Below are 13,523 nucleotides of genomic sequence, written 5' to 3'. Positions count from 1 at the left end.
TCCGATCTGGTATGGATCCCAATTACTTGAACAGTACTAAAGAATAGATCATACAAGTATCCTTTATGTGGTCTTCTCTACAGATGGACCACATTTTCCCAAAGTTCCCCCCATAAACCGAAGTCAACCATTTGCCTTCCCTACCACAATCCTCAATCATAGCAGATAGGTAACTGTGAATATTAGACAGTTCTCACAGACTTCGATTTTTCAGTTCCTTGCAAAAGCATTGCTCTAATCCACTGTTCCTTGAGTACTACCACAGGAATAAAAAATATACAGGTGGGTACTGCTTGTGTAAAAAAAGTCTTTCAATGACAATGACAAGGAGCCTGGAAAAGGCAGGAATATGCAAAATAACATACAAATCAAAGGCAAGGATAGAATAATAGAAGGTCTTCAAGAATTAGAAAATTTTGCAAATGATTGTTTCTCTGCATTGTATTGCAGAGAATCTGCAACATAATATACTCAAAACACATGTGGCACCCATTCTTAGTTACACAGCAAGCATACTGATGACGCATCCCACAACAGAGCTTAAAGTTAGGAAGACAGTGCAACAATAAAAAAATTAGAAGTCAGCAGGTATAGATGAGGTTCCTGTCCCTTTTCTGAAGGAGTGCATAGATAACGTACAAGCCCCATTAACAAACACAATAAATGAATCTTTTAGTTCAGGTGTTTTTCCAGAATATTGAAAGCATGCACGAGTGAGTCCTTATTAAAGTAAGGTAATGCAGAAAGCACTGTGAACTATAGGCCAGTTTCACTGCTGTCTTTATTCTCAAAAATACTTGTGGCAGTCGTGAAAGAGAGACTGATAAGTTACATGAGAAAATACAACATATTTAACTAACCACAGTTTGGAAGAAGTACAATATCAGCCATTGCAGGGTTCACGAAAGTGGTACTTGACGCTCTTTATAGGGATGATTGGGTTACATGAATTTTCTTAGACTTGTCCAAGGCTTTTGACACTGTTGATCATAAAATACTATTGAGCAAGCTAGAAGTGATAGGTATAAAAGGAATGGTATATGAATAGTTTCAGTCATACTTGGAAAACAGGGTGCAAAAGGTGTAGATTGTGCGCATGTCAGTTTTCCTACCTGACCCCTGTACATTTTTGCAGACTGCCCATGTCCTGATTGTTTTTCTGTACAGACTAATGCTGTTGCCCACATTATGATGATGTTTTCATCATGGTCATATAGCAGATGTTATGCTCATCATGAAATTCCAACACTAAGTCAAGTAATTATGGAATTAGCACACAAGTAAGTAACCAGACCCCTTTCTTTCTTTGAAGCAGAACCCTGGATGTGCAATTAGCCTTCAGGTTTTCTACTCAACAAGCAATTCAGAATATCATCCCATGGGCAGAAATAGATTCTCTGTGTAACGGCTTCTAATTTTTCACCCACATCACATTAGAACAATTAGAAGTACTGAAATTTTTCATAGCCTTCCCTGTATCTTTAGCCTTGAGGGATGATGTCAAAATAAAGTGGATCACTTAGAGAAGCTAAAATTGCTATCACCGCTATACCTGAGCTAGGTTGATCTGAAACAAATGTCACAGGATGTGGCAGACATTTCCCACATTCCTACACCAAAGAACATAACAGACTTGCAGGTTTTTATGGGCAAGGTTACATAGTACATCTGATTTACTCCAAAACTGCAACGTTAGCCCATCACCTGAATCAACTGTGGAGAAAATTAATATCTTTCTAGTGGTATGCAAACAGTCACCAAGTATTTCTTAATCTGAATCACAGACTTCAAAGTGCTCCTTGCCTGACCTTGTATCAATTTCATTTACCTCTTGTGTAGACCACAGAAGTATTTGCCACAAAAGTTCCTGAATGATTTGAAATGACCTATCACATTCACTTCTAAGATGCTCACCATAGCACAAGAAAATTATTCCCAGATAGAGACAGAAGCATAGGCAATTATGTTTGGTTTCCAGAATTTCTGCAGTTTCCTGTATGGCAACCAATATCTCCTAGTCACATATCATGAGCCGCTGAAGTCTGTATTTGGCTTTAAATCAAAGTTGTCTGAATTGATATCTCAGAAGTTACAACACTGAGCTCTTTTCTCACCAAATAAACACTATTCCATTCATTATTGTATATCAGCACACCACATGAATGCCCTGTCATGGTTTCCTATTGACCCCATGGAATTACACTCCCAGAGATCTTACAACAGCCACATGTAAGGACCCATTCTTGAGGTAGGTTTGATACTTCATACAAACCAGCTGGCCCATGTTGCCTGCCAACATGTGTCTTGGCTGTAGGAAGATAATAATATAGTGCACATGGCTTGTCAGATGCAGCAAACAGCAAGCCTGTCCATGGTGGCTTATGCCTACCCAGCTGTAGGGCTGGTTTCACGCATATTTTGTGAATCCATCCCATGGTGCAATTTGGTTGATTTTAATAGATGTGTATTCTCATTTCCCGTACATCATCAAAATGCAACAGGACCATGGCAGTGAATACCATTAAGGCTCTGGACACTGTTTGTTCTACTGAAGAAGACCCATAAGCTCTTGTCACCAACGATGGAATGCAGTATGCATTTCCATGTTTCCAATGGAGGATTTTGCTCCCAGATGGATTCATGCATATCATCCTACCTCTGTTCTACCCTGCCTTTCATGGCTCAGCTACACATATTGTGTGAATGTTCACAGGTGGAAAAACTATTGACAGCAACACCTATTGCTTCTGCAGTGCTATCCTTTTTATCTTCTTACTAGGCACCACCAATCCATGATCAAAGCCTGGTGGAACTCTAGCACAGAAACCCTCATTGTGCCTTGTTAGATCTGTTGCAGGCACCACCAATATAAGAAGAAGAAACAGCCATACATTTTAAGTTGATCAAACACTGTTCTCTGGCACTAATGAGTGAATTCTTCAATGAACTTCCAGAATACTGTGTTGAGCAAGAAGTATACATCTCCAGAAGTTTTTCTCTTTGCGTATTTTCCAAAGAATCAGGAATTATTACTTTCTATGATTTATTTGTAAATAATTTGAGCACAGTCAAATCTATATTGTTGAAAAAACTGACTTATTAGTCATGTTGTCCATTAACCCAGATAACCCTGATGTCCTTCTGGAAGGACAACGTCAGTCACTGTTGAAATTATTTATTTTCGCGAATAACGCATTGTTGCAATGGACTGTGACGCATTGTTATATGAAGTAGGCAGAGCCAGTTGCGCGTTGCGACAGTCAGTTTGATGGTGTCATTCATAGTGAGCGAGAAACTGTGTCTTGAAGATAGGGCCGATTTTACCATGGACGAACTGACTGACCTTGCCATCGATGAGTATGTATATTTTCTTTCATATTGCGTCAATAATTCTGAAACTTGTCATATAATATCTTAAAGAATTAACCTATATTATTTATGGGTTTATATTACGATTGAAAGTTTTTGTCAGTTGTAATTCAATTATGTTTTCAACCGACCTTCCAGAAGGACGTCAGGGTAATATGTTGTCATTTTGTATTCACAGAAAACGATGTACACTGATGGAACTTTTGGACATGTTAGAATCAAAAAATGAGGAAATACCTAATACTGGTGTGAATGTAACATTACACCCTCCTCTAAATTCAACTGATGACGTAACAGATGAAGATTCTGGTGCTGAAGAAAATCCAAGTATAGATAAATTACCAGCAAGTCAGCTCAACGCTACTGCGCTTTGTGATTTGGCCATTTTTACCAATGGTAATGCTGTGAATGCAACAAGGAAACAATCCTTCACCTCTGATGTTGTTCCAGGACCCTCCAGCAGTACAAAAACACCAACAATAACAACAAAAACCACAAACAAACCAGCAAGGCTATCGAAGAATAAAGTTCTAAACCTCAAGAAATATAACTGGAAAAGTGGTGAAATTGTTAATCCAACACCGGTATGGCCTCTAACGTTCACAGTTGGAATGAAGAAAGCGCGAACACCGCTTGAATATTTCCAACAGTTTTTTGATAACGAAGTGCTTCTAATGATGGTCACATACACAAATCAGTATGCAACCAAGAGAAATAGACTAGGTGATTGTTCAGAAGATGAGATGTTGGTGTTTATTGCAATACTTCTGCTAAGTGGATATGTAACAGTGTCACGCAGAAAGATGTACTGGCAATCAGATAAAGACAGTCACAACGACCTCGTAACAAATGCCATGTCCAGAGATCGATTTGACTTCATCTTTTCCAATTTGCATGTATGCAACAATGACAATTTAGATACATCAGACCGTTTTGGGAAAATCCGCCCATTACTGTGTATGCTGAATGATAGATTCAAACAATTTGCGCCTCACGTGTGGCATCGTTCTGTCGATGAATCAATGGTCCCATACTTCGGAAGTCACGGGTACAAACAATTCGTAAAAGGGAAACCAATCCGATACGGATTCAAATTTTGGTGTGGAGGAACAAGTGATGGATATATTATTTGGCTCGAACCCTACCAAGGAGCTGGCACATGTAGTAAGGATTATGAAACGAAAGGTATGGGGTACGGTGTGGTAATGACTTATGTTGACCAGTTACTTCCACATGTTCCATATCGAATATACTTTGATAACCTCTTCACCAGCGTTGAACTACTACATGACCTAAAAGAGAGGGGCGTGGAAGCAACAGGAACAATAAGAGGAAATAGAGTTAAGAATTGTGCTCTATCACCTGTAGAAAAAATGATAAAAGAAAATAGAGGATCATATGAAGTTTGTTCTGACTCAGCATCCGGGATTTCCATTGTACGTTGGAATGATAACAATGTTGTTACTGTAGCCACCAATTTTGACAGAGTGCAACCACTATGCTCTGTAGCAAGATTTTCCAGGGAACAAAAGAAAAGGATTAGCGTGCCTCAACCTAACTTATTACACTCCTACAATACTCATATGGGAGGCATAGATCGAGCTGACCAAAATGTATCCCTATATAGATGCTCTATAAGAGGGAAAAAGTGGTATTTCCCGATCATTGCACATTTTATAGACATTGCAGAGCAAAATGCCTGGGATTTTTACAAGCACAACGAAGAACCCATAGATCATCTGACATTTCATTGTCGAATTGTCATTGCAATTCTTGAAAGTCACAAAAGAGTCACTACCAGCAGAGGATTTCCTAGTAAGAGGGCAAAACTAGATTCTAGATTTGATGGAAGAGAACATTATGTTGCTGAATTACGAACGGATGAGGTAACAAAAAATAAGAAGCAGCTGAAATGTCGAAGTTGCCACAAAAAAACTACTACTATGTGCATAAAATGTGACGAACCACTTCATGTTTGTTGCTTTTTGTCTTATCATACTAGTGCATAAAATATGTGTATAGGTTATTTTCTCGGTTTTTTGTATTTATTAGCTATTTTAGACTATAATTCAAATTTATTTATGTTTATTTGAAAGTATAAAAACCGAAACAAGTTAATTGTGCAATGTCATATACTTTAAAAACATGTTCCCTTATTGTCCTGACGTCCTTCTGGAAGGACGCCCATTTTTGGAAATACTAAATAAAAATATATACTCAAAATTGTTTTTACTTTCTTCCTTACAACCTTGTGAATGAATGTAGGTAAGATATAAATCAATTTTGAAAAAAAAAAATTCAGGACTATCTGGGTTAATGACCTGTCAAACAATATTAATAGTAAATCCAGACATTCTGAAGATGATGCAGTCACACTGTGGTGTCAATCAAATAAATCCCCAATACTTAAGCTGAAGAACAGAAACAAAACAAAACAAAAGCTGAGGGCCTTGATGAGACCTCAAACACCCAAGCATTGAGGCTGGAACTGACAGAATCTGTTTCTAGAACTGGACTGGATGATATACCAGTCCAAGAAGTGGAAATCATCACTGCAAAGCTGGACTGGGTCAAGACGAAATCCTTTTCTGGGGCTCAGAAAAGAAAACTTCTCAAAGAACAAGTAGAAAAGGAAAGCAAAGAATTGCTTTCTAAACATAAATGGAAGGAATTACAAGGTCTCAAACCTAGGACCTCCAAAATAAGATTGTCTCAGAGTGAAGGGGGCAAACAGACACCTCTTACCTTCAAAACAGGGAACAAGAGAACAAGGGAAGTGTCTAATACTCCCACTTCTCAGTATAATTGGAAACGGAAAAACCTGAAGCTAGAAATACAGAAGCGGACATCAGTACTGCAGTTTCAGTTTTCAGGATGGCAGTTAATCAACAGGTCAACATCACCTCATAACAGATGGAGCTTGTTCAGATGGCTCTCTTTGAGAAGATTGTGGAGTGGGTGGACACACAAGAACAAGCCCCAAATTCTGGAGGGCTGTCTCAGCAAAGCTGCTCTAATCTTTGTGTACAAAGAGATAGGAATGATGGATTTGCTTAACAAGATAGTGCCCAAGTTATGTCCAAGGGAGGAGGTAAAACTGATGGTCAAGATGCCAGCTGAACTCTTCAAGACCACAAAGATATCAATACAAGTACTGAAGCTTCTTAAGCATACACCTCCAAAGACCCTGTTTGTGAAAGTGTGGGTGCGGAACCAGAAGATCTCAATAGAGGACTGGAGGGTAATCAACCAAAATGTTCTGTCAGATGGCCAAACCCTTGAGATGGACATCAGTGAAAAATCCCTTGGGGAAATGTGAGAACTGGACCTGAAACTGTACTTTGGATTATCACAGGTTACCATCATGACAATCAGAGACCTCAGAAGGGACTATGGCAGCAAGCTGGTGGATGAAAATGTTGTAGATAAACGTGCAACACAGTAAGGAGGCAACTGCCACTATGAGTAATCTTCTGGGAAGACAAGAGGTGGGCATGACTCTAATCCAGGAATCATTTTTATGTAAAGGAGGAACTGGACATGAGTTGCTTCATACTAGAAATATAAAGAACTCCAGAACATGCATTTCATCAACAATGGGATTTAATACATGCCAATAGCAGATTTTTGTTCCAGGAACTTAATGACCTTAAGGACCAAGCCATGAAAGGAAAGAGCACAAGGGAAATTGTTCTGGCCTCAGCTTACCTTCTTTATGAGAACAATGCTCCTCCTTCCCAGGAAGTAAGGGGACTAGTAGACAACTTTTCACAGCTGAATGAATAACTGTTGATTGGTTGGTTGGTTTTGATGCCAATGCCAACAACCTGGTATAGGGAAGAAATAACGCCAACAGCAGAGGTGAGTACTTTCTCAAATATTTACTCTACTGTTACCTGTACATCCCAAATAGGGACAGAGAACCTACTTCCAAAAACATAAGAAAGGAAGAAGTAACTGACATAACTTTTAGGTCCTTCATGATGGGTTTGTTGTTGTTGTGGTCTTCAGTCCTGAGACTGGTTTGATGCAGCTCTCCATGCTACTCTATCCTGTGCAAGCTTTTTCATCTCCCAGTACCTACTGCAACCTACATCCTTCTGAATCTGCTTAGTGTATTCATCTCTTGGTCTCCCTCTACGATTTTTACCCTCCACGCTGCCCTCCAATACTAAATTGGTGATCCCTTGATGCCTCAGAACATGTCCTACCAACCGATCCCTTCTTCTGGTCAAGTTGTGCCACATACTTCTCTTCTCCCCAATCCTATTCAATACTTCCTCATTAGTTATGTGATCTACCCATCTAATCTTCAGCATTCTTCTGTAGCACCACATTTCGAAAGCTTCTATTCTCTTCTTGTCCAAACTATTTATCGTCCATGTTTCACTTCCATACATGGCTACACTCCATACGAATACTTTCAGAAATGACTTCCTGACACTTAAATCAATACTGGATGTTAACAAATTTCTCTTCTTCAGAAACGCTTTCCTTGCCATTGCCAGCCTACATTTTATATCCTCTCTACTTCGACCATCATCAGTTATTTTGCTCCCCAAATAGCAAAACTCCTTTACTACTATAAGTGTCTCATTTCCTAATCTAATTCCCTCAGCATCACCCGACTTAATTAGACTACATTCCATTATCCTTGTTTTGCTTTTGTTGATGTTCATCTTATATCCTCCTTTCAGGACACTGTCCATTCCATTCAACTGCTCTTCCAAGTCCTTTGCTGTCTCTGACAGAATTACAATGTCATCGGCGAACCTCAAAGTTTTTATTTCTTCTCCATGAATTTTAATACCTACTCCGAATTTTTCTTTTGTTTCCTTTACTGCTTGCTCAATATACAGATTGAACAACATCGGGGAGAGGCTACAACCCTGTCTTACTCCCTTCCCAACCACTGCTTCCCTTTCATGTCCCTCGACTCTTATAACTGCCATCTGGTTTCTGTACAAATTGTAAATAGCCTTTCGCTCCCTGTATTTTACCCCTGCCACCTTTAGAATTTGAAAGAGAGTATTCCAGTCAACATTGTCAAAAGCTTTCTCTAAGTCTACAAATGCTAGAAACGTAGGTTTGCCTTTCCTTAATCTTTCTTCTAAGATAAGTCGTAAGGTCAGTATTGCCTCACGTGTTCCAGTGTTTCTACGGAATCCAAACTGATCTTCCCCGAGGTTGGCTTCTACTAGTTTTTCCATTCGTCTGTAAAGAATTCGTGTTAGTATTTTGCAGCTGTGACTTATTAAGCTGATAGTTCGGTAATATTCACATCTGTCAACACCTGCTTTCTTTGGGATTGGAATTATTATATTCTTCTTGAAGTCTGAGGGTATTTCGCCTGTTTCATACATCTTGCTCACAAGATGGTAGAGTTTTGTCAGGACTGGCTCTCCCACGGCCGTCAGAAGTTCCAATGGAATATTGTCTACTCCGGGGGCCTTGTTTCGACTCAGGTCTTTCAGTGCTCTGTCAAACTCTTCACGCAGTATCGTATCTCCCATTTCATCTTCATCTACATCCTCTTCCATTTCCATAATATTGTCCTCAAGTACATCGCCCTTGTATAGACCCTCTATATACTCCTTCCACCTTTCTGCTTTCCCTTCTTTGCTTAGAACTGGGTTTCCATCTGAACTCTTGATATTCATACAAGTCGTTCTCTTATCTCCAAAGGTCTCTTTAATTTTCCTGTAGGCGGTATCTATCTTACCCCTAGTGAGATAGGCCTCTACATCCTTACATTTGTCCTCTAGCCATCCCTGCTTAGCCATTTTGCACTTCCTGTCGATCTCATTTTTGAGACGTTTGTATTCCTTTTTGCCTGTTTCACTTACTGCATTTTTATATTTTCTCCTTTCATCAATTAAATTCAATATTTCTTCTGTTACCCAAGGATTTCTACTAGCCCTCGTCTTTTTACCTACTTGATCCTCTGCTGCCTTCACTACTTCATCCCTCAAAGCTACCCATTCTTCTTCTACTGTATTTCTTTCCCCCATTCCTGTCAATTGTTCCCTTATGCTCTCCCTGAATCTCTGTACAACCTCTGGTTCTTTTAGTTTATCCAGGTCCCATCTCCTTAAATTCCCACCTTTTTGCAGTTTCTTCAGTTTTAATCTACAGGTCATAACCAATAGATTGTGGTCAGAGTCCACATCTGCCCCTGGAAATGTCTTACAATTTAAAACCTGGTTCCTAAATCTCTGTCTTACCATTATATAATCTATCTGATACCTTTTAGTATCTCCAGGGTTCTTCCAGTATACAACCTTCTTTCATGATTCTTAAACCAAGTGTTAGTTATGATTATGTTGTGCTCTGTGCAAAATTCTACCAGGCGGCTTCCTCTTTCATTTCTGTCCCCCAATCCATGGGGTACTCACCACAAATGTGGCAGTGCAGCCATCCTTATCTTATCTGACCACATGATATCAAGTATGAGTTTGAAATAGGTGCTAAACATACCATGACCTATATGAATCCTATGAAATTAGATTGGGACTCATATAGGAAAGAGCTAAACTTGCCCCTATCTGAAGTCATAACTTCAATGAGGAATCCAGTATATTTTGAGGAAATCACAGATGAAGTGACATTTACCATTACGACCTTGTACTTATAAAACTGTCCTGTCACCAAGAACTGTATAAACAGGAATGTACCTTGGCGGAACAATATAACCTGGGATTGCAAAGAAAGCAGGTAAAAAGACAGCTTAATATTCCAAGCAGGAAAGGAACAATGGGCAAAACATGGTGAGGCTCTAGCCAAATACAACCTTGCTATTAAGCAATCGAAATTATCATTCTGGAAGATATTCTGTGAGAAGGCAGGAGGACCAGCTACATGTGCCATATTCATAAAATCCTCACCAGAATACCAACCAATCCAGAGAAACTCTAAGGAAGGAGGGTGATGAGAACACAAGCACAGCATGTGATATACTGAATCTGCTCCTTAACTCTCACTCACTACATTGCATTCTGGTAAACAACACTTACCAAGATTCAGTCCCTGGAAGGTAATAGTTTACAGGAAACCAAAAGGGGGACTGAGAATTTGCCAGAGAATGTGTTGATTTCAAAAATATCCAGTAGGTGTTGGGAATGTTTCAACTGTCTGAGTCACCAGCCCTGATGGAATCTTTCTGGCTCTACTACAATGAGCAGCAGAGGGAATAATTAGATTTCTATGCAGATCATCCAGAATCAGTTTAGCAACAAGAGTCATTACTTGGAGTTGGTGAAGGTTGTTTTCATTCCAAAGCCAAAGCAAACTGATCATACTGAGGCTATGGATATGAGACCAATCAGTCTGTCCTCCTTTCTGCTAAAGACATTATAAAAACTGGTTAATGTGCATTTTAGGAAAGGCAGGTTAACTGAGGTTTCTCTACATCTAAAACAACATGAACATCAACCACGCAAATCATATGAAACAGCACTTCAACTTGTTGGGAAGGTGAAAAAGTACTACACTTTCAGGAAATCGCTCACTGCATCTTCCTCAGCACTGAAGAGACTTTTAGCAATACAACCTGCAAAATTAATGTTTACAGCTGCAGATGAGAATGGCATTAAGACCACCATATGTAGGTGGATTGAGACTGTGCTGAGTAAAAGAAAGTAAAAGTAACCTTGTTGAATGATAAAATGGTAATCAACACCACCAAATGGAGTCCACAAGAAGGAATTCCGTCCCCACTATTGTGGAACATAGTGGTGAATGAATGTTTGCAAAGGATATGTAGGAGATTTAGTCATAGTAATACTTGGAAAATTTGCTAGTACCTTTAGAAAATGGCACAAAATATTATGCAAAACTGGTGCAGGAGACAGGATCTAAGGGTCAGTCCCAAAAAAACTGTTGTAGTACCAGTCACAAGAAAGCATATCCACGTCAGGTACTGGAATCTGAAGATTTCTGACAAAACTCTATCAGTAGAAGCAGCAGTAAAGTATCTAGGGATAATCCAGGATGCAAAAGTATCTTGCACCCCACACATAAAGAATATATGTTCAGAGGTGAAAGGTGCTCTATGAGCACTAGATAGATCTGTGATATAAACTGGGCTCCAAGCCACAGGAGGATGTACTGGATACACACCACTACAATAAGACCTACGATAATGTATGGGGCTACAGTGTGGTGGCATAGAGCACAAGAAAAGGTGGCTGCTAATGAGCCTGGTGAGGTGCTAAGATTGCCTGCTTAGCTATAAAAGGCAGAATTAGCAGCACACCCATTGCTGGGACGGAGACCATGCTGCACATGCCGCCATTACACCTCTTAGTAACAACGGAGGCAGCAGCAGGGACACAAAGGTTAAAAACTAGAAATAAGTGGAAAACTTTAGAAAATCCAGAATCCCATATCAATATAGTGAATGCTGGGTAACTAAACAACAACTTTCAGCTGCTTCAATAAACCTTCCAAGGCAATAATTAGAAGTAAGAAGCAGTGGAAGAACGAACCTCAATATTGCTCAGGAGACAGTCTGGTTTCCTGGTGGATCAAAAACAGATGAACATGTTGGGGCCAGGTTATACAGGGTCCAATTGAGGCTACAGAGAGCAGTTTCTCTACAAAAACTAGCCACAGTATTCCAGGAAGAAATATCTGCTATCAGAGTGTGCATGAAGGAGAAATCTGTGTAGTTGCTACAAGGATTGTGGCATCTGTATTCATTAAGACAGCCAAGCATCTCTGAAATCTCTGTCAGCTTCTGCAACAAGATTAAAGATCATTGCAGAATTCCACAAAACCCTCGTGAGGCTAGGGTGTCCCTGTCCACTCAGGAATCACTGGAAATGAACAATCTGATAAACTAGCCAGGTCAGGTGTGATGATTCCATTTGTGGGACTGGAACCATTTTTAACCATCACTAAAGTGATGTTAGGGACAAAGGTACATAGCTGGATGAGGAGACAGCATGCAGAATGTTGGACTAAGATCCAAAAGCAGAAACATGGCAAGGTAATGGTGATGAAGCCATGTTTGAAGAGAAGTTCTGTAATCCTGGGTTTGAACAGAAAACAGATTAAGCTTGTAAAGGGCTGATGACCAACCGTGGAAACTTTTTAAAAAAAAAAAAACTTGCACACAATGGGTACAGAAAAAGAAGTTCCTAAGTGCAAATCACACAGTGAGGGGGATAAACTGCCCCACATTTGCTCTTCCAGTGCAAAGTGTTTGAGCCTAAAAGACAAAATATTCAAGTCAGTAGCTCCAGAAGAAACTGTGTCTAACAACGAACTAGTAAAAGATCTCCTACTGTTCTTTAAGGGTATCAGCTGGCTTTACTAGAATTACAGGGACAGAAACAACACAATAAACACAATTTCGGTGTGGGCAAAAGTGAACTAAGACCACAGTTGTTTTGTCTCCCCGAGTAAATCAATAAGTCAGTCAATCAATCAATCAATCAACAGATTAAGATGCAGACACAGCTGTACATAAACTATGTGTGAAATACATAGCACCATGTGTCATTGTCATACAAACACAAACTATGAAACTATGTGAGAAATTCTACAATGTAGCATCTTGAATATAACAATGAAAACAATCAATTTTTGACAAAATAATTTAATTGGAAAGATAAAGAGTCTGCTAACCAAGCAGTGGCAGAACACACTTATAAAGGTTATTATTAGGCAAGCTATCATAGCCAGTGGCTCCTTCTTCAGGCAGAAGGGTTGAAGGGGAAGGAATAGGCTTGAAAGAAAAGGACTGGAGAGGTATAGAACAGGGATAGATTTTGGAAAAGTCACCCAGAACTGCAGGTCAGGAGAGACTTCCTTTCCTTCTCATCCTGTGTGGTAAGTCTTCCCTGACCTGCAGTTCTGGGTGATTTTTCCAAAATCTGTCCTCTCCAGTCATTTTCTTTCACCCCTATTCCTTTCCCTTCAACCCTTCTGCCTGAAGAAGGATCCACTGGCTCCAAAAGCTTGCCTAATAATAACCTTCTTTTATGAGTGTGTTCTGCTGCCACTTGGCAAGTAGATTTTTTTGTCTGACCAATTAGTGTAGCATCTCTCTGCCAGTTAAAAATTGTATGCAAAAAATAATATGAGAGTACACTCTACTGGCTTTATGACTGTGAAACAAATGATTTTCTGCTTTAGGAAATTTACTACCG

At 39.5% G+C, this 13,523-nt stretch overlaps 1 protein-coding gene across 1 annotated transcript in view; it reads right to left on the bottom strand.

Moving 5' to 3' along the window:
- The window catches only part of LOC126475099 (protein kinase C-binding protein NELL1-like), a 980,737-nt gene that overhangs the window by 364,047 nt on the left and 603,167 nt on the right, over positions 1-13,523 (bottom strand). The gene's annotated exons all lie outside the window — the stretch shown is intronic.

The sequence above is a fragment of the Schistocerca serialis genome, chromosome 4 (genome assembly GCF_023864345.2).
Source record: "Schistocerca serialis cubense isolate TAMUIC-IGC-003099 chromosome 4, iqSchSeri2.2, whole genome shotgun sequence".
Lineage (NCBI taxonomy): Eukaryota > Metazoa > Arthropoda > Insecta > Orthoptera > Acrididae > Schistocerca > Schistocerca serialis.
This window is presented reverse-complemented; position numbering and strand designations above follow the sequence as displayed.